The following is an 18845-nucleotide window of genomic DNA, read 5'->3' on the forward strand; positions in this document are numbered from 1 at the left end:
GCCAGTCAGAACAATGAGCAAAACGCCCATTAATAATATCACAAACGCTGAAGGGGCTTGGAGATCAGTGAACCTCCTACATGGCTGGAGAGAATGTAAGCTGGTGCAGTCACGTGGGAGGACCGTGTGGAAGTTCCTTAAAAAACATAACCTCCTGATATTTAAGGAAATGAATTCCATGAAAAGTAGACAAAACAGATTAATCGACAAATTGACAAGCTTTACAGTTTTTAGTAAATCATCTGCAATTCTGAAATGACCAGTTTTGATCTAGCATTTCTAAATTCTCTAAGTTAAATGTGTAGGAATACACATACACTCACATATTCCTTCTTGGTCTTCTCACTAACATGTTTACCTTCAGATATTAATATCTTGTATTCAATGTGTGTTATATAAATCATATTATGTATATATCTTCAGATATTTATATATTGCATTCAAAGTATGCCAAAGCCATGAGAAAACAGTTCCTTTAAGCCTTACAACACACATGTGGCTAAGAATTATACAGGGTAAGATTTTAGAAATCTTGGCTCCGAATTTTCCCATCATAGCTTTTGCCTATTCTTTCTGTGACTTTGTTAAACTTACATTTGCTTAAATGAGCCCCTGAAAAGTTTTAGCGAACAGAAGAACAAAGGACAATTGCACCAGGTGAGTTTATGACTCTAAGTCCTCAGAGAATGCACAGCAAGCCTTGAGGGCCCCTGAGGAAGGTCAAGGCTAGAACCAGGCAGAGAAAATTCCAGTACTTGGGGTTCAGACCTGACCCTGGGTGAAGTGCTGTGGGTGCCACAGGCTGAGTGTGGAGTGGTCCATTCAAACAAAGACGAGCAGGATGCTGGTGAGCTCAGAGGGGATCACTGAAGGCGGGGAGGGGGTGGGGGCTGTGCAGTAGACCCTGGGGTTCAGCAAGACTGCTGGTCCCGAGGAAGGGGTCATCTAGTGCAGGTTCTCACAGGACTGGCTGCTGTGAGTTCACGGACCTGCAGGCTGCCTGCTCCCCAGACAGACGCTGAGGCAGCAACAGCATGGAGCAGTTCAGGGGAGCTCTCAACAGTACTCTGTATGATCCTTCTTATTAGAACCACCATGATGTCCAAGTCAATAAAAATTGGAGAGGAGATACAACATAGAAATGGTGGGAAATATATGAAGTTATGAGAGGTTTAATGGCAGGAAGGAACTAATTTCTACAGATGCCATCCCCCTGTGCTTCAAATAGTTTATCATTACGTTACCTTTCCTGCAACCTTAAATAGGTGGGAGAGGTTAATGCTGGAGGTGCGTTAACCCTTCATTCATTCCACATCATATGTAACACTGAAAAACCATTGACTTTTATTAATTAAGATACATTAATTTTACACAGATGGAATAAAACCTTTTTCAATTGTTGTTTGATCCTTGATTAAAATACACATTACAAGCTTCTAAAAACTTTCCTGTTTCTCTGATGAAATGATCTGAGAATGTGATTTATATGGTTTACAAAATGGAAGCTAATTTACTAAACATGGATGGACATTCATTATATTAATATGACTTTTCCAGAAAGAGTTTTCTATACTTACATCAGATAGAAGAGAAGGTGTCCTTACTTCAAGCCTGCCAGATAATATGCATGATTTCTCTATGTTGATGTTATAAAAATACCTTAGATTTTCATGAACTATCCTTCTTTTATGCTTAAAAAGCAAGTGACATAATTATTGAAAACTTAGAACAAACTTCTGTCTTACTTTGAATTATTCCCTGAACACTTACATAATGGTGACCACTGAGGTGTTTGACATCAGTGACAAATACCTCCATTCAGAGGTTTAGTGTGTATATAACACGACTGTGTTCTTAATCTTATAAATTGGAGAATAAATGTAAATGATTCCCACTTCATATAGAAGGGCTTCTCTTACCATTGGGCAACAACCATCACAAACAGAAGTTCATATATAGAGTAGAAACAAATCACAGCATGTAGTAATTTGAGAGTTGAATTACATTCGTTTTGGGTCCTTAATAATCTGAAATAACTTAACATAGACAAGGATACATTAATAATAATTATACCTCTGCAAATGTCCACCCCTTCATCTTGTGATCCATACTAACATATCATATTTGTATGTGTTTTACTTATGGAATACTTGCTACAGTGTTTCTGCTGAGACTAATTCAAGAAAAGTGGTACTAATGACATGCTTTCTAGGATGAATTTTCTGGTATTGAGTTACTTTTGATGTTTGATTAAGCAGTTTTTTACATTTTTTTAATTTCACTCATGTATCTTTCCAAAGAAAACACTCGTTTTTTCAAAATTGTATATTTGGGACCAACTTTTTTTTTTATCACTGATTCATTTCTAGGGTTTCTCTGCACTATGTATTCTTTGATTGTGAGTGAGGTGATGACTGTGATGAAATGCTTTGCCACACTCCTTACATTTCTAACATTTCTCTGCAGTATGATCTCTCTGATGTAGAGAAAGACCTGAACTCTGGGAAAAGGATTTGCCAGAGTCTGTACATTTATAAGGTCTTTCCCCGATATGGATTCGCTGATGTTGACTTAAATTGGAACTCTGCTTAAAAGCCTTGCCACATGCTGTACATTTATAAGGTCTCTCCCCAGTATGGATTCGCTGATGTCGCGTAAGAAGTGAACAATTGATAAAGGCTTTGCCACATGCTGTAGATTTATAAGGTCACTCCCCAGTATGGATTCGGTGATGTTCAGTTAAAGCTGAACGCTGCTTAAAAGCCTTGCCACATGCTTTACATTTATAAGGTCTCTCCCCAGTATGGATTCGCTGATGTTGAGTTAAGGTTGAAATCTCCTTAAAAGCGTTGCCACATGCTGTACATTTATAAGGTCTCTTCCCAGTATGGATTCGTTCATGTCGATTAAGATGTGAATAATACATAAAGGCTTTGCCACATTCTGTACATTTATAAGGTCTCTCCCCAGTATGGATTCGCTGATGTCGCGTAAGAAGTGAACAACTGATAAAGGCTTTGCCACATGCTGTACATTTATATGGTCTCTCCCCACTATGGATTTGGTGATGTTCAGTTAAACCTGAACGCTGCTTAAAAGTCTTGCCACATGCTGTACATTTATAAGGTCTCTCCCCAGTATGGATTCGCTGATGTTGAGTTAAAGTTGAAATCTCCTTAAAAGCCTTGCCACATGCTGTACATTTATAAGGTCTCTTCCCAGTATGGATTCGTTCATGTCGAGTAAGATGTGAATAATTCATAAAGGCTTTGCCACATTCAGTACATTTATAAGGTCTCTCCCCAGTATGGATTCGTTGATGTCGCATAAGAAGTGAACAACTGATAAAGGCTTTGCCACATTCTGTACATTTATAAGGTCTGTCCCCAGTATGGATTTGGTAATGTTCAGTTAAACCTGAACGCTGCTTAAAACCCTTGCCACATGCTTTACATTTATAAGGTCTCTCCCCAGTATGGATTCGCTGATGTTGAGTTAAAGTTGAAATGTCCTTAAAAGCCTTGCCACATGTTGTACATTTATACGGTCTCTCCCCAGTATGGATTCGTTGATGTTGAGTCAAAGTTGAACTCTGCTTAAAAGCCTTGCCACATGCTGTACATTTATAAGGTCTCTCCCCAGTATGGACTCGTTGATGTTGAGTAAGTAGTGAATAATGGATAAAGGCTTTGCCACATTCTGTACATTTGTATGGTTTCTCCCCAGTAAGGATTCGCTGATGTTCAGTTAAATATGAACTCTGATTAAAGGCTTTGCCACATGCTGTACATCTCAAATCTTTCCTTCTTGAATGAATTTTCGTATGTCTGCTTCGATTTGGTGAGTTACTACAGACTTTTCCACAGGTATTACACTTGCAATGTTTCTGCTCAGTCTGAATATTCTGCTGTTGAATAAGTTTTGAAGACTGGTTAACAACTTTACTATAATCATAACAATCATAAGTCTTCTCTCCAATATCCATACTCTTATAAGTATTAATAGTAAGATTTGAGCTTTGACAAAACATATTCCTACACTTATGATGTTTAGAATTGTTGTCTGAAAATTGATGTCCCTGTTGTTTCAGGAGATATGAGTCTTGGTCAACATTATGGCCAGTTTCATTGCATGAAGAGCTTCTCATTCCATCATGTATACTCTTGTAATTATTCGGGGTAGAGCTCCTGCTTAAGGCATTCCTCATTTTGTTACACTTGTAAAGTTGTTCCACACTAATTATACCTCCATATGTATTGAATAATGACGGTTGAATAAGGTGTCTTCCATTATAATCAACATTCCACACTTTGGAACAAGGAGACAATAGTTGTTGGTTGAAAAACAAGAAACCCTTGTTAAAGGATCCCTCAAATTGATTGTATTGAGAATTTCCCCCCTCATGTTTAAGTTTCTGGTCTCCAGACATGTTTGAATCTATATTTAATAGACAGCTATGCTCAGAGTATAGGTTGGAATGAGTATTTGCAGTAGAGACTAGATGACTTTCCAGATTTTCCATATTTCCCTTCAGAGGACATGTATGTTTCAAGAGATGATGTAGATCTTTGCTGACAAATATACACTCATCTGCAGATGTTGATGACTGAAATTGGTCATCTGAAATTGGTTTTTCCTTATTTGATTCACATCCTTGATTTCTTTTGGCGGTAATGTTTACTTTATGGGAAACTGTACCAACTTGGTTGTGTCCATCATAACATGCTCTCCGCTCTTTACATGCCCTCATAGATTCCCAGTCTTTGGTTAAATGTAAATTTGCAAGGTGAAATCTTTCATATATTCCTAGCTTTGCTGTTGGGAGTAAATCTTCTAAGCCTGGCTTTTGGGTCCTCAAACCCTGGGTGTCGTGAGAAGACACAGCTGAAAGATACCAAATAATTATTAATTCTACTTACTATTCTTGGGGAATATAGATTACAATTTACATAAAACTGGCATACACTTGGCTAGATTAAGCTGAAAACTGAGATAGAAGGAGTCAAGATGGCAGAGGATTCGGAAGACGTGGAGTTCATCTCTCTCCACGAAAGCATCAAGAATACATCTTGAAGTGGAAAAATTCTCAGAGCCCTGAGGAACACGGGCAGAGGAACTTGGACACCTGAAAGGACAAGAAAGATCCCTGCTGAGCCAGGTAGGACAAGAGAGAGATGGAGGAAAGGGGAGAGGAAAAGAAGCCGGATGGGACCCACAAAACCCTGGGGGGATCTGAAGAGAGGAGAGGTCTCCACATCCAGGGAAGCCCCTCACTGGGGGGACTTCAGTTGGGACAGACCGGGAGCGCGTCCTCTGTGGGAAGAGAACACGGCAACCAGCGTGCAGGACAGAGTGAGACCTGTACGCAGGGTACTGTCCCCTGCCCTGCCCACCCAGCCTGAGAGGGTGTCCTCCGCTGCAGACAAGGGCTAGGTGCTGGAACGTGGGGTTTGGAGAGCAGAACCAGGCAGATGACTGCGGGTGGCCGTGATGAGACATCCTGAGGGGACGGGATGGAGGGAGGAGCTGTGCAAATGGGATGCTTGTGGAGGAAGCCTGAACCACCAGAGAAGCAGAGCGGCGCTGTTGAGTGATGCCCGAAGGGAAGAACCTCCTTGCAGCCTCTCTGCCCCTGTGCCTGTCCCTGCCTCTCCAGGCACTAGGGGTGTCTCCCACCTAGGTGGGTGATCTCATGGCCCCCACAGCTGCTTCCTCCTCCCCAGCCTCCTCCCTACCAGGGTAGACTCATGGGCTCCAGGGGCACCTTCAGGGCACAGGCCTGTGGGTGGTCCCAATGTACAGGTGGTACTGAAACCACAGCTGAGCCCCAAGGCCCTGCACTAAGCAAGAAAAGCTGAGACCTCTCCTTGCATCTGTACAAACCACGGTCTTACATCCCATAACTGGCTTGGTAAACTCAGCCCCAACAGAACTTCTGGATGGAAATGAGGCTCTGGCAGTCAAGACCAGTCTGGATTTAGCCACTGTAGACTTTGTAGGCATGCACATGAGGCATTTGGGCCAGGTCACAGTCTACATTGCCCCCATAGCACCGCAGCGGGTCCAGCTCCACAATGAATGTGCACCTGGGATATGATTACAGTGGATCTCTGCTGGTGACCTGGTGAAAACAACATCTGAGAGACACCAGGGTGAAGTGCCAACATACCCATGGTTCAGGTGGGGCCAAGATCAATGCCAACACAGGGTCACACGAGAGGTCGCACAGCACATGAAAGATGACACGCAGAGCACTCTCCGAGGAGAACATCCCCAGAGGAGCAACACTCAGTGGCTTCCCTCCCAGTGGGTGTGCTCCAGTCCCACTAGATCAGAAGCACCACAGATCAGAGCAGAGCTCATTTCAGATCTGGACCTCTGCTCCACCAATCAGGAAGCAGAGCCCGCCACAGACAGTGACAGCCACAGAGGAAAGGCGAAGCGGCCCTCAGGATCCGGGCAGGCTCTGGTCACAATAGTAACAATCAACCCCCTCTCAAGGGGATAAGGGCACAAGTCTCTGAACCGCCTCACCCACCAGGGAGCAGACACCAGAGCAAGAGGAACTAGGATCTGCAGCCTGCAGAACAGAGACCACAAACACAGAACATTGGACAAGATGAGATGACAAAGGAGCATGGTGCAGAGGAGAAGTCAAGATAGAAACCTACAGGAACAACAAAGTGAGGAGCAGTTGAGCAGTGTCATGAGTAATGTTTGCTTTAAGTAATCAAATTTACAGACAAAACATTTTCACAAATGCTAATGCCTACTAATTATTGAATCCACTTACCACTCATGTTGATATCTGAGCATGTTCTAATAGAGTCTAAAATAGTAAATGCTACTGACCTAGAACTAATCAGAAATAGATGGCATAAACGATAAAGTTCTGGGATGTTTCATAAGAAACAAGATAGATTTAACAAGGTAAGAGTTCTTAACAAATCAAATGAGAAGTGAGACTTGAAAAATATGGTGAGAACACAGGGAACTCTACTCAATGCTCTGTGGTGAACTAGATGGGAAGGAAATCTAATCAAGAAGGGAAATGTGTATATGCATCACTTATTCTTTCTGTATAGCAAAACTAACATAACATAACATTGTAAAATAGCATTATTGGAACAGAAAAATTTCTTCTTAAATATTTCTCTATATAATTTATAGGCTTGATAGTGAATAACAATCAGAAAAAAGCACTGTGGGAAATGTTTTAAACTCCCATGTCAATAATTTCTTTAAAAACTCTGCGAGTTAAATAAATATATTAAAGCATTTTAGCAGTAATGAATTGGGATAAATATACTTAACACCTTTAATGTTAGTTCATATGAAAAAAAGAGAAACTTTTAAAATTCAGATTTGCATTTTATGATTTTAGTGAGGTGTCTTATACAGTGAAGCAAGAATTTGAGTATGATATTTCTAAGGTCATATGTGTAGTTTCCAGTGCACTGGAAATTATATGGTAGAAAACAAAAAACATCTGTCCCCAGTATTCCTACAAGTATGGCAATTTTTTCACAGCTCCACCCACACACTTCTGATTTGGGACAGAATCTTCACTTTTAAAAGGGGTTAATATAGTTATTCAGAAATATGCAGATTTTCTAAAAACCCCCCAAAATGGACGAGTTATCAGGTCATGCAGGTTGCTCCAGGCCAAGACAATTATTTTGGTTCTAACTGTGAATGTGAAAATTAATCACTGGAGAAAAATACACAAATGATGAAAAGAATCAGGAATGGGTCAGGAGATGACGCTCTATGACGGTGACAGAAATAAACCTAGGCTAATCCAAAATCATCTCCACTGAAGCAGATCTTCTCAAACCACATGGCAAAGTCTGATTTCCTCCCCAATGCTTGGCCCTCTCACCTGACTTATCTGCTTCATCCATAGACACATACCTGGGTGTATGGCTGTCTCCATTCTCCTTACATCCCAGGGATCCTTCATTTCCTCCAGAAACGTGACCAGGTCCGGCTTAGAGACCACAAGACCTGTTCATCAGAAAAAGGAATATGTGTTTTCCGAGATATTCATCAATTTCCAATCCAATATGTATTCAGGTGAGAGAGAAGTCAAGGTAGAAAGTTAAAATAGCATTAAGAAAAAGAATTTCACCAAATAGTTTTTTGGAAGCATCTTTAAAAGACAAATGCATCAGAATCAGATTCTGATATTATGCTCAAGTACTACTAAGGCAAAACCAGGTAGTGGAATTCCAGTTTTAAGAGGAGAGTGGCACTATTTGATACCACAGAACTTACAGAATTACCACGAACCTAGAATGAATGCAGGTCAAGAAGCAACAATTAGAATCGTACATGGAACAGTTGACTGGTTGCAGATTGGGAAAGGAGTACATCAAGGCTGTACATTGCCACCTTGCTTATTTAATTTCTATGCAGAGTACATCATGCGAAATGCTGGGCTGGATGATTCACAACCTGGAATCAAGATTACCAGGAGAGATATCAACAACCTCAGGCACGCACATGATATCACTCTAATGGCAGAACTTGAAGAGGAACGAAAAAGCCTCTTGATGGGGGTGAAAGAGGAGAGTGAAGAAGCTGGCTTAAAACTCAACATTCAGAAAACTAAGATCATGGCATCCAGTCTCATCATGTCATGGCAAATAGACAGGGGAAAAGTGGAAACAGTGACAGATTTAATTTTAGGAGGGGGTGGGGCCTCCAAAATAACTGCAGATGGTGACTGCAGCCATGAAATTAAAAGATGCTTGCCCTTTGGAAGAAAAGCTATGACAAAGACAGCATATTAAAAAGCAGAGACATCACTTTGCCAACAAAGGACCGTAAAGTCAAAGCTGTGGTTTTTTCAATAGTCATGTATGGATGTGATATTTGGAACATAAAGTAGGCTGAGCACCAAAGAATTGATGCCTTTGAACTGTGGTGCTGGAGAAGAGTCTTGAGAGTCCCTTGGTCAGCAAGGAGATCACACCAGTCAATCTTAAAGAAATCAACCCTGAATATTCATTGGAAGGACTGATGCTGAAGCTCCAATACTTTGGCAACCTGACTGTGAGAGCCAATTCATTGGAAAAGACCCTGATGCTGGGAAAGATTGAGTACAGGGGAAGGGAGTGGCAGAAGATGAGATGGTTGAATAGCATTATTGACTCAGTGGATATGAATGTGAGCAAACTCTGGGAGTTAAAGAAGGCTAGGGAAGCCTGGCTTGCTGCATTCCACGGGATCGCAAAGAGTTGGACATCACTTAGCAACTGAACAACAAGGAGACAGGTTACATCAAGAAAGAAGGTTACTTTCCCCTGGAAAGTAGGGATCTTAACCTCTACTGGACAAAGCAGAAAATTCCAGGAGACATTCTAGAATGAATGAACCAAAACCCTGAGAATATATAAGGGATTCTGGAAGCAAGTTATCCTCACCCAAGCAGGCCAGATTCCCGTAGTTCTCTAACATCACGTCCCGGTACAATTCCCGCTGACCGGGGTCCAGGCATTCCCACTCCTCTTGAGTGAAATCTATGGTCACATCCTGGAATGTCAGCAGCCCCTGAAATATAAAGGACATGAACCACGTGAACCTGGGAAGACTATCTAATGTGACCCAAGATGAAACCAGCCAGAGAAATGGTTCTGATTTAGGAGAATGTCTGGTGTTACACAGGAATATAATTTTTATACTGCCGTATTTTCCACTGTATTTCTCACCCCAGGGAACGGAATGAGATATGATCTACAGACCACTGTAGAAACTATTCTGATGGAAGAGAAATTATAAAACAATCCATCAACACTGACTTATCTATTTTTGAAAGTTGAACTCGTGTGGCACAGGATTAACTGTCTATCAAGGAAAGCATGTTAGTCACTCAGTCATGTCTGATTCTTTCTGACCCCATGGACTGTAGCATGCCAGGCTTCTCTGTCCATGGGATTTTTCAGGCAAGAATACTGCAGTGAGTTGCCATTTCCTTCTCCAGGGGAATCTTCCCCACCAAGGAATCAGACCCGGGTCTCCCACATTGCAGGCAGATTCTTCACCATCTGAGCTACCAGGGAAGCCCCCCATCAAGGAAACAGGAAACATTTTTAAAAAGCATGATGCTCTGATCTAAGAGTTCTGCAGTGGGGCCAATGTGCCGCATTTTTAACAAGCTTATTTTAACTAGTAATCTTGAAAATTCTGATACATGAATGACCGTTCTGAATAGCAAAGAGGTAGACCACTAAGGTAAGAATTTACACTTAACTTTGAATTTTAAGTGTTTTACAAAATTGACAGGTCTGATAGAATACTACCGATAGCATCAATAATCCTTTGAACTACTTAATATATACTATATGCCTTTCTAAAAGTTTTTACAGGGTCTTGAATGCATCACATAGATAATATAAAATCAAAAACATTATTGTTCCACCGTTTTGCAAATATTTTGTCAAACATTCATTAAATGACAGATCTTGAATTTGCTTCAGTTTATGTGAACTAAAATTTAACTAGTAAAACACAAATACACAGAGACAACACTAAAGAAAGTGTATAGTTTTTCTAGGGTCTTCCCTGGTAGTCTTAGCTCCCAAGTCAGGGGGCTGGGTTCAGTCCCTTGTCAGAGAACTAGATGCCACACCCACAGCTAAAGTTTGCCTGCTGCAACAAAGTCTCCCACATGGCTCCAAGATTCTGTAGGCTACAACCAAGACACAACTCAGCCAAACATAAATACGTGTATTTTTTTTAAAGAACTTTATATAACTGGGGAGAATACCAAAACAAGAAAAAAAAATACTTTTAACATTTTCATGCAAAGAGACATATATTTAATTGACTATATACTTACTAACACTATTAAAGAAAAGCTAACATTCAGAAAACTAAGATGACAGCATCCAGCCCCATCACTTCATGGCAAATAGATGGGGAAAGAGTGGAAACAGTGGCTGACTTTCTTTTTGGGGGCTCCAAAATCACTGCAGATGGTGACTGCAGCCACGAAATTAAAAGATGCTTACTCCTTGGAAGGAAAGTTATGACCAACCTAGACAGCACACTAAGAACCAGAAACATTACTCTGTCCACAAAGGTCCATCTAGGCAAGGCTATGGTTTTTCCACTAGTCATGTATGGATGTGAGAGTTAGACTATAAAGAAAGCTAAGCACAGAAGAATTGATGGTTTTGAACTGTAGTGTTGGAGAAGACTCTTGAGAGTCCCTTGGACTGCAAGGAGATGCAATCAGTCCATCCTCAAGGAAATCAGTCTGGATGTTCATTGGAAAGACGGATGTTCAAGCTGAAACTCCAATATTTTGGCCATCTGATGCGAATGACTCATTTGAAAAGACCCTGATGCTGGGAAAGATTGAAGGGAGGAGAAGGGGACGACAGAGGATGAGATGGTTAGATGGCATCACTGACTCAATGGACATGAGTTTGGGTAAACTCCAGGAGTTGGTGATGTACAGGGAGACCTGGAATGCTGCGGTTCATGGGGTTGCAAAGAGTCAGACACGAATGAGCGACGGAACTGAACTGATTCATGTTCAGTTCAGTTCAGCTGAGTTCATTCATATTTATGTCAATAAAATCAGTATTCATGTCAATAAAATCAGTTCATGTTCAGTTCACTTCAGGCTTTCCTATTCATGTCAATGAAATCAAGATTCTTTTTAATGGGTTAAAATATATACATCTACTTGTGGAAGATATTCTTTGTATATTTTAAATACACTAGGGTGCAAACATATACAATGGTATAAGATAAATTAGAGCTCTTGGTTATGAAACTTTTATTTCTTGAAAAACTGTATCGTTTTGTTGAGCTGTATCTTAGAAATTCAACACAGGTGAAAACAGATTAGCACCAATAGAATTGTTGCAAATATTTTGATAAAGAAGTGCAAAAATGTATCTATGGTGAAACAGATGACCAGCCCAGGTGGGATGCATGAGACAAGTGCTCGGGCCTGGTGCACTGGGAAGACCCAGAGGAATCGGGTGGAGAGGGAGGTGGGAGGGGGGATCGGGATGGGGAATACGTGTAAATCTATGGCTGATTCATATCAATGTATGACAAAACCCACTGAAATGTTGTGAAGTAATTAGCCTCCAACTAATAATAAAAAAAATAAATAAATAGATGGCAAAAAACAAAAAAAGTGCAAAAATGTGAGTAGGAAGACTATGTCTATGATATGAGCGAGGAGTGTACTGGAAACATCACACTTGGGCTTGAGTGATGAAAACTCCCACTCCCAAAACCCAGTTTCTATCATCAACACAGTGAGTGTTCATTTTCCAAAGCAAAGAGAAACCAAGAAGATGTGGAGTTTCTCCATTAACTGTGAGGGTTTTCACATGTTCCTCATTCCATTTTTCCACAGCCTTGTCTAAAGACAGAGGGGAAAAAAATGAACTCTATAGCCTGATAATCTCAGAGAAATCACCAGAGACAGTGGACATCATCTGTCATGGTGTAAATGGATCACACGGAAGATGCACTATCAGAACCTGGGCATGTCAGAAAAAACAAGGAAATTCTAACTTGAACCTAACATAAAAAATATCAGTTTTATGCAAAATTCATTTCATATATACTTCCTCTGTTTTGTATCCTAACAATGTTGTCACGCGACTGTCGGTTCTTCGGTTCTTTGTCTCGTTACAACAAAAATTTGGAGTGACGGACATTAAAGCCCCTTGGCGGGCCACGGCTCTCGGAGGACAGACCGTGTTATAGCTCTTAAATAAATCAGTGTTACAGCTCTATTTATTTAGATAATAGCCGGAAAATCCATCTTCGAGTTGTGAGGACATGTCGATTCCCAAGACACAAAGAGAAGATCGCCCCATCATGCGGGGGGGGGGGGGGAGAGAGAGAAGAAGGAAGAGGGCTTTGACTCCTCTTTTTATATGTTTCTCTGCCCCTGGGCCTCTGTTATGTAAATCGGGCCTAGGCAGGAGCGTTGTTTGTTTTACATGAGGTTCTCACTCTGGTCGTCGGACCTTCCTTTGTTCTATTTTCGCGGACTTTCCCTTCCAGGTGGACGGTGGACGGACAGGCAGTGTGTTTTTCTTAATAACTCTCTCTTGAGAGACTTCATACTCAAGACGCTTTTTGGGAATTGGGGCGGAGGTCTCTTTCTTCTGTAATTTATTCCTGCTGTGCCTGGGCGTAGGCCTGCCTAGCAGAGCAGAAGTCTCTCTCTACCTGATCTAAGTTGGGGTGTTTTATATCTGAAACCAGCTTGTACTCTTATAATAACTGCAACTTAGTTTGAAACTGTTGGCGCCTCTTAGAGATAAAATAGACAGGGGCCAAACAGGAGACCTAACAGGATGGTCATCACTGGTCCCCAGAAACAGGAGGCACCACTGGGATGATTGGCTGGTGGTCAAGCAACAGAGCTGTGTTCTAGGAATCTTGTGTTTAGTCTGAAGTTACCATCTTTCACCTGGATGGGCTCCAGTTCTGTAGAAGAACTCAAAGACATTGTTATACATATTTCTTTGAGTAGGAACCAGGACCCGTCTCAAGGCTGTACCACCATTTGATTGTTTCCCCTCTGTTTTTGTATTTTTTTCCTTTCTTGATTAGCAATTGTTTGAATCTACCCTTTGGAACTCAGGGAAGGTGAAGGAGGCTGAATAAAGCCTATATTTTACAGTACAGCAGATCTGTACTCCAGAGTTGCCACCCCACAGAGTCCTGCTCAGTTTTAATTTAGGGAACAGGGCAACTATGACTGTGATATTTGTCAAAACGGGGCTCAAGTCTTAGACCTGAGCCTTGTATGATTAAAATCTCAATCCCTTGGTCTGCCATTTTGTTGTAACATACCCAGTTAGTAGTAGCTGGAGAAGGGATAACTGGAGTTTTAATAGACAAAATATTTTTTTTTTTTTTTTTTAGAAGAATAGGCCTGAAACCCAGTCTGGACCTGGCACTTCGGGGAGACTTTTAGCCAGGTGGCCAGTTGCTTAGTTTTATAAAAAGTAAGGTAGAAGTTACTAGCTTCTAGCAGACATTGTTTTGAGAATGGTGGCATTTAAGCCTGACACGACTCAGAAAACTCAAGTGTTTAGCAATACAATGTCTAATCTGAAATTGCACTCATAGTAACACCTGGTTATTTCCCAGGATGTCTGAACCATCGCTGAGTACTCTATTTTGACTTTTAATTGTAAAATTTTTTAATAGCCAAAGCAGATGGCACCATTAATGATGTCAGTGTTTCTCTAGGTATGAGAAGATGCAAGAATTGGGACTCATAAATTCTCTTGAAAAGATCTAACTATCTGAAGGCCTGTTCTGCCAGTTTTTTCCAGAGCATCGAGTGTGTCATTCTTGATCTTCACCCTGAACTCCTTTCAGGGCCGTTGAAAGTCAGCAGTTGCAGTGGCCATGATATAATCGCTGTAGCTGTAGATGGCAAGTGTCAATCTTCAGTTGGCAGAGCCCCTTTTTGTTCATAAACTTGACCACGACTTTGAGGGGGGCATTTCATGACCATTTTATCCCATGGTGCTGAGAATGTCTATTCTCAGGTTTGGCAAAGATTTTGTTGACTGGCCACTCAATGTGCTGTTACTGGACAAGGCCATAAAACAGTATCTAAAATTCTCTGGACCACCTGTCTTACTAGCCTCTTGGTCCAGGAAAACATTCCCTCTTGTTGTTTTTTTCTCATATCTAGAGTTACACTGCCATCATTATTGATCTCATAGGGAACTATATATTATGTTATCAGAGGCCTCAGTCACACATTTGGCACTGTAAGAAATGGCAATTTTGTAAAACAGGTGAAATACAGAGAACATAGCCAGCAGTACTAGCAAAGTCACGAGTAAGATGTACGAGCTTCTATTAGATGTAGCCCAGTATATCTCAGGTCATCTGACTTAGTCTACTCTGCACGAACATTTATCTTTCAGAGAAATTATACATTAGCACCACCATCTATAAGGCACACAGCCCAGTTTTCTAGTGTTACTAGACTGATTATTTTTAGTATGATTTAATTGTTTTTAACACAGAGGAGACTTTAAACCTAAATTACCATAGCCTGGTGTTATCTATATAAATTTATCTTATAATTGTGGGAGATTTTTTTCTTTTGCTAAAAACCTTTTTTTTTTTTTTTTTTTTGCTCTGATTGAGGTTGAGGAATAGAAAAAGGCTCAAATTTATGGCCAGAGTCAGAGTAGGCATTATTAATTGGCCTGGTGAGGGGATCTCATCTAGTAATATCACAGTGACCTGAATATGACTATAATTTTTTCAAGTTAATTTTTTCAGGGTCAACCAGTTAGAGTCTTGTAGTAGAGAAATTTACCAAAGTAACCCAGAACTAGATACAGGTGATTGGCCACAAACCCAACAATTGGATTGATTTTTAAAACTGGCATAGAATCAGGCCTATGATAGAAAAGCATTTGATTTATACACAAAGGTCTAAGAAGTCAAGAGAACACTATAAACGATCATATGAATCAGGTCCAGCATCTTGGACAAACTGTCTACCTCTGATGTCGTTGTCTTTTCATCCTGGTGTACTGTAGTATTTCCTGTTTGAGCATCATTTTAAGGTGAGATCAGGTCAGCTGTCTTTTCTATAGACCAGTCCAGTGTAGGGGCCTCTGGAAGTGGGAATTAATCTAAGAGTTAATTTCTCTTTAGTTTTATTGTGCATGAGCTAATTAAGAGTACCTGATAAAAAGTCCTCTTATCCAGGTTGGAGACAGTCTCTTAAATTGTCTTTTTTCAGTCCTGCTTGCAGGTCATCAGGCATCTGACCGTCATCCAAAGATAGATTACTGAGATAAGCTTCAGAAACAAACTTTTACATTAATATCACATAACAGAATTGATCATAGACTTTTTATTTTGCTGAAACACTTGTAGGATCTCAGACTGAACTTTTAATATAAAACAGGGCTGGGAAACTCACACCAAAGGCTTATCACAGATTTTGCCTAACAAATCTAGGTGAACTCTTTTTTTTTTTTTTTTTAATTTAACCAACCAAATAAACAGTTTAATATCTCTCTTTGGGATGTTTCAGGGGCCCTCTGAAACACCCCAAAGCTAGCTAGATGTCAAGGGAAATTTAAAAGAATTCGATTCAGGAAGTTTTATCGAAAAGATTAATTAAAAGCTTTACCTAATTGGCTCTAACCAGTTTTTTATGACTGTGTCATTTATAACAAAATCTATTTATTTAACTAACTGTAATCTAATTTTAGAAAATCCTGATCATGCATAACTCTTTTTAGTATTTTTTAACACTTTTTTTTTTTTACTGAAAGCATACTTCTTGCTTTCTTTTAGCAACCAAGAGCTAACTTTTATATTAGCATTTTATAGATTGGTGAGCATAAATGCCAGTGATAATTTTTAAAACCCTTGTTTTCTTAAAACATTTTAGGATGGCATCAAACATTATTCATTTATAGTCCCAAATCTCTTTAGTTTTTCTGTAAAAGGAAATCAGTGTTTAGTAGTAAATGTTTCAAAATCTTATTTCATTTGGCAATGACCTAATTATTTAATAGACTTTCAATACTTAGTTTAGCACAACCCTTAGAAATTCAAGTTACCCTAATCTGGAGAGACTATTTTAAATAGATATTCTTAAGGAATAATTATTTTTTAATAGAGTTTATATACAAACTCATACCTCATTTACATTTTTTACAAGTTTTTTTTTTTTTTACTCAAGGTAATTTCTTTGTCGACAAACTTGTAACAGGTATAATATTTAACTTATATTAAACCTAGGTACAATGAAAATATTTCACTTAATGTTAATTACTCTAAGACATGTCTGTATTAGATAGGGCAACAAACAAACATTAATATCAGGTATTTAATACTGAATATCTCTCAGTTCACCTGAACCTGGAATTTATTGTTTAATTTAGAATTATTAGATTTGTAAGCGCTTACCCCCCCCCCCTTTTTTAAGCCAATTAAATTGGCTTAAAATTTAAGCCATTTACAAATTAACCTAAAAATATTTTTCAGAGACAAAGACATACCAAAACATATTTAGACAGACACAGGGCAAGATCTATCTTCATTTTCTAAGTTTGGTCATAAATTAGATATTACAATATAAAATTTAAACAAATAACATTTTAAAAGGCTTTTTTTTCTTTTTTTTTTTTTCTCTCAGTCTCAGATGGTCTAAATAAGTGTTCTTGAGAGCCCTGGTCTCAAGGCACAGGGAAAGAAAACCAAGTTTTAACAAAATGGCGGCAGGTCTAAATGTTGGTCAGACAAAGCAAAATAGCTGTCACAAATCACAACACAGAACAGAGTTAAAACACACATATAAACCTGGAAGTCTTCATCAGACACTCCCTTAAATACAAGAATACAGTCTCTCAGAAAACCTTCTACAGAGACACAAAACTTCAGATGTCTTCAAAGATTTTAAAAGGAGGAAAAAAAGCCAGGTTGAAAGAAGAAGGAGGAGGAGGAGGGAAAGAGGGGCAAAAGGGGTGGACTTAAGACGTCTCCTGCCACCTCCAGACACCCAGGCATTACGGGACTTTTCCCTGGGCTTCCAGAAAAGGGAGGACTGGAACTCGGCCCTGCCAGAAACCAGATCAGAAAATTCGAGTTCTCTGCCCAGAGGAGGTGATCAGTCTCCAACCCTCAACTCAAGCTGAGGCCCTTCGACCAGATTCCTGCATCCAGGACCGGGGGACTAGAAAAACGGGAAGGATAGGAATGGCTAAGGAGAGGAAAGAGAGAGGGAAGCGGAGAGAGGTTAATGAAGTCTCATGTTCCTTACCGGTCGGGGCACTCTGGCCAGTTGTCTGCGTCAGGAGGAGACCAGGGACAAAAGGGTCCCATTTGCGGCCGCTGGGTCTGGTCCATTGGCAGACAAGCTGGCCCCTGAGTACTCTGGACCCTGAATCCAGTTATTAAGGTAAGCGGAGAGCATCTAGTTTGGGCCTGTCCCCTCGTCAGTCAGTCACACAATGAACAAACAAGACAACACACCAGACAAATAACAGAGCGCGCAATCCCGAGAAAGAAAGTACAGAGTAGTCCCCGCACAGGTATATATATATACGGGACTACAGAGTGGGAGCTGGAAGACGTCTCCTCCGGCCCACTGCTGGAGACCATTATCGGCGCGTCCGCCTAGGTTTGATTTCCAGCTACAGACAGATACAGATTGGACCCCCTTTGATACAGATGCACCTGCTGTTATTGCTTACCGGCCGTTCGTCCTCCGAAGCGCGGGTCCTGAAGGGCTCGGGGGATCCCGGACGAGCCTCCATATGTTGTACCCGGATTGCAGAATTCCTCCAAACACGACAGGAGCCGCGCATGGATGCAAAAGCAATGAAGAACTGTATTACAAGCTGGAGCAGGGACCCTCTTCACACAATGGTGAAGGAGCCCCGAGAGAAAGCGGCGAGTCTCTTTTATCCTGTCTAGCAGGGATGGCGGGAAGGGAAGCTTAAGGGGATTGGCTAATTCCTACGGTGCGCGGGAAGGAAAACTTAGGGGGATCGGCTAGTGTATACTGTGCAGCCGGGGAAGCAGGAAGTCTTGGTGGGATGGGGGTGGGGTGAGGGACTTCTTCCGCCCTTCTCGATTACCTAGGGGTGGAGGGTAACTCGTCTCCTTCTGATTGGTTGGTTTGACGAAGTTTTTTTCTCTTCTTCTCGGGAGGGGTTCTCGCTCAGAATTGTAATGGTATCTAAAATGGAGTTGTTTTAAATTTTTCTTAAATTTAAATTTAGAGAGCTCTATTTTCCCACATCTTTAAAGTATAATGACCAAGGAAAAATTAAAGATAGAAACATATTGATCTTTCTCAT

The 18845-nt window shown here is 40.6% G+C and overlaps 1 pseudogene; it reads right to left on the minus strand.

Annotated features, from left to right (window-relative positions):
• Window positions 1-1921: 1921 nt before the first annotated feature.
• LOC122692449 overlaps window positions 1922-18845 on the minus strand; it is a 34851-nt pseudogene continuing 17927 nt past the window's right edge.

The sequence above is a fragment of the Cervus elaphus genome, chromosome 4 (assembly GCF_910594005.1).
Source record: "Cervus elaphus chromosome 4, mCerEla1.1, whole genome shotgun sequence".
Classification (NCBI taxonomy): domain Eukaryota; kingdom Metazoa; phylum Chordata; class Mammalia; order Artiodactyla; family Cervidae; genus Cervus; species Cervus elaphus.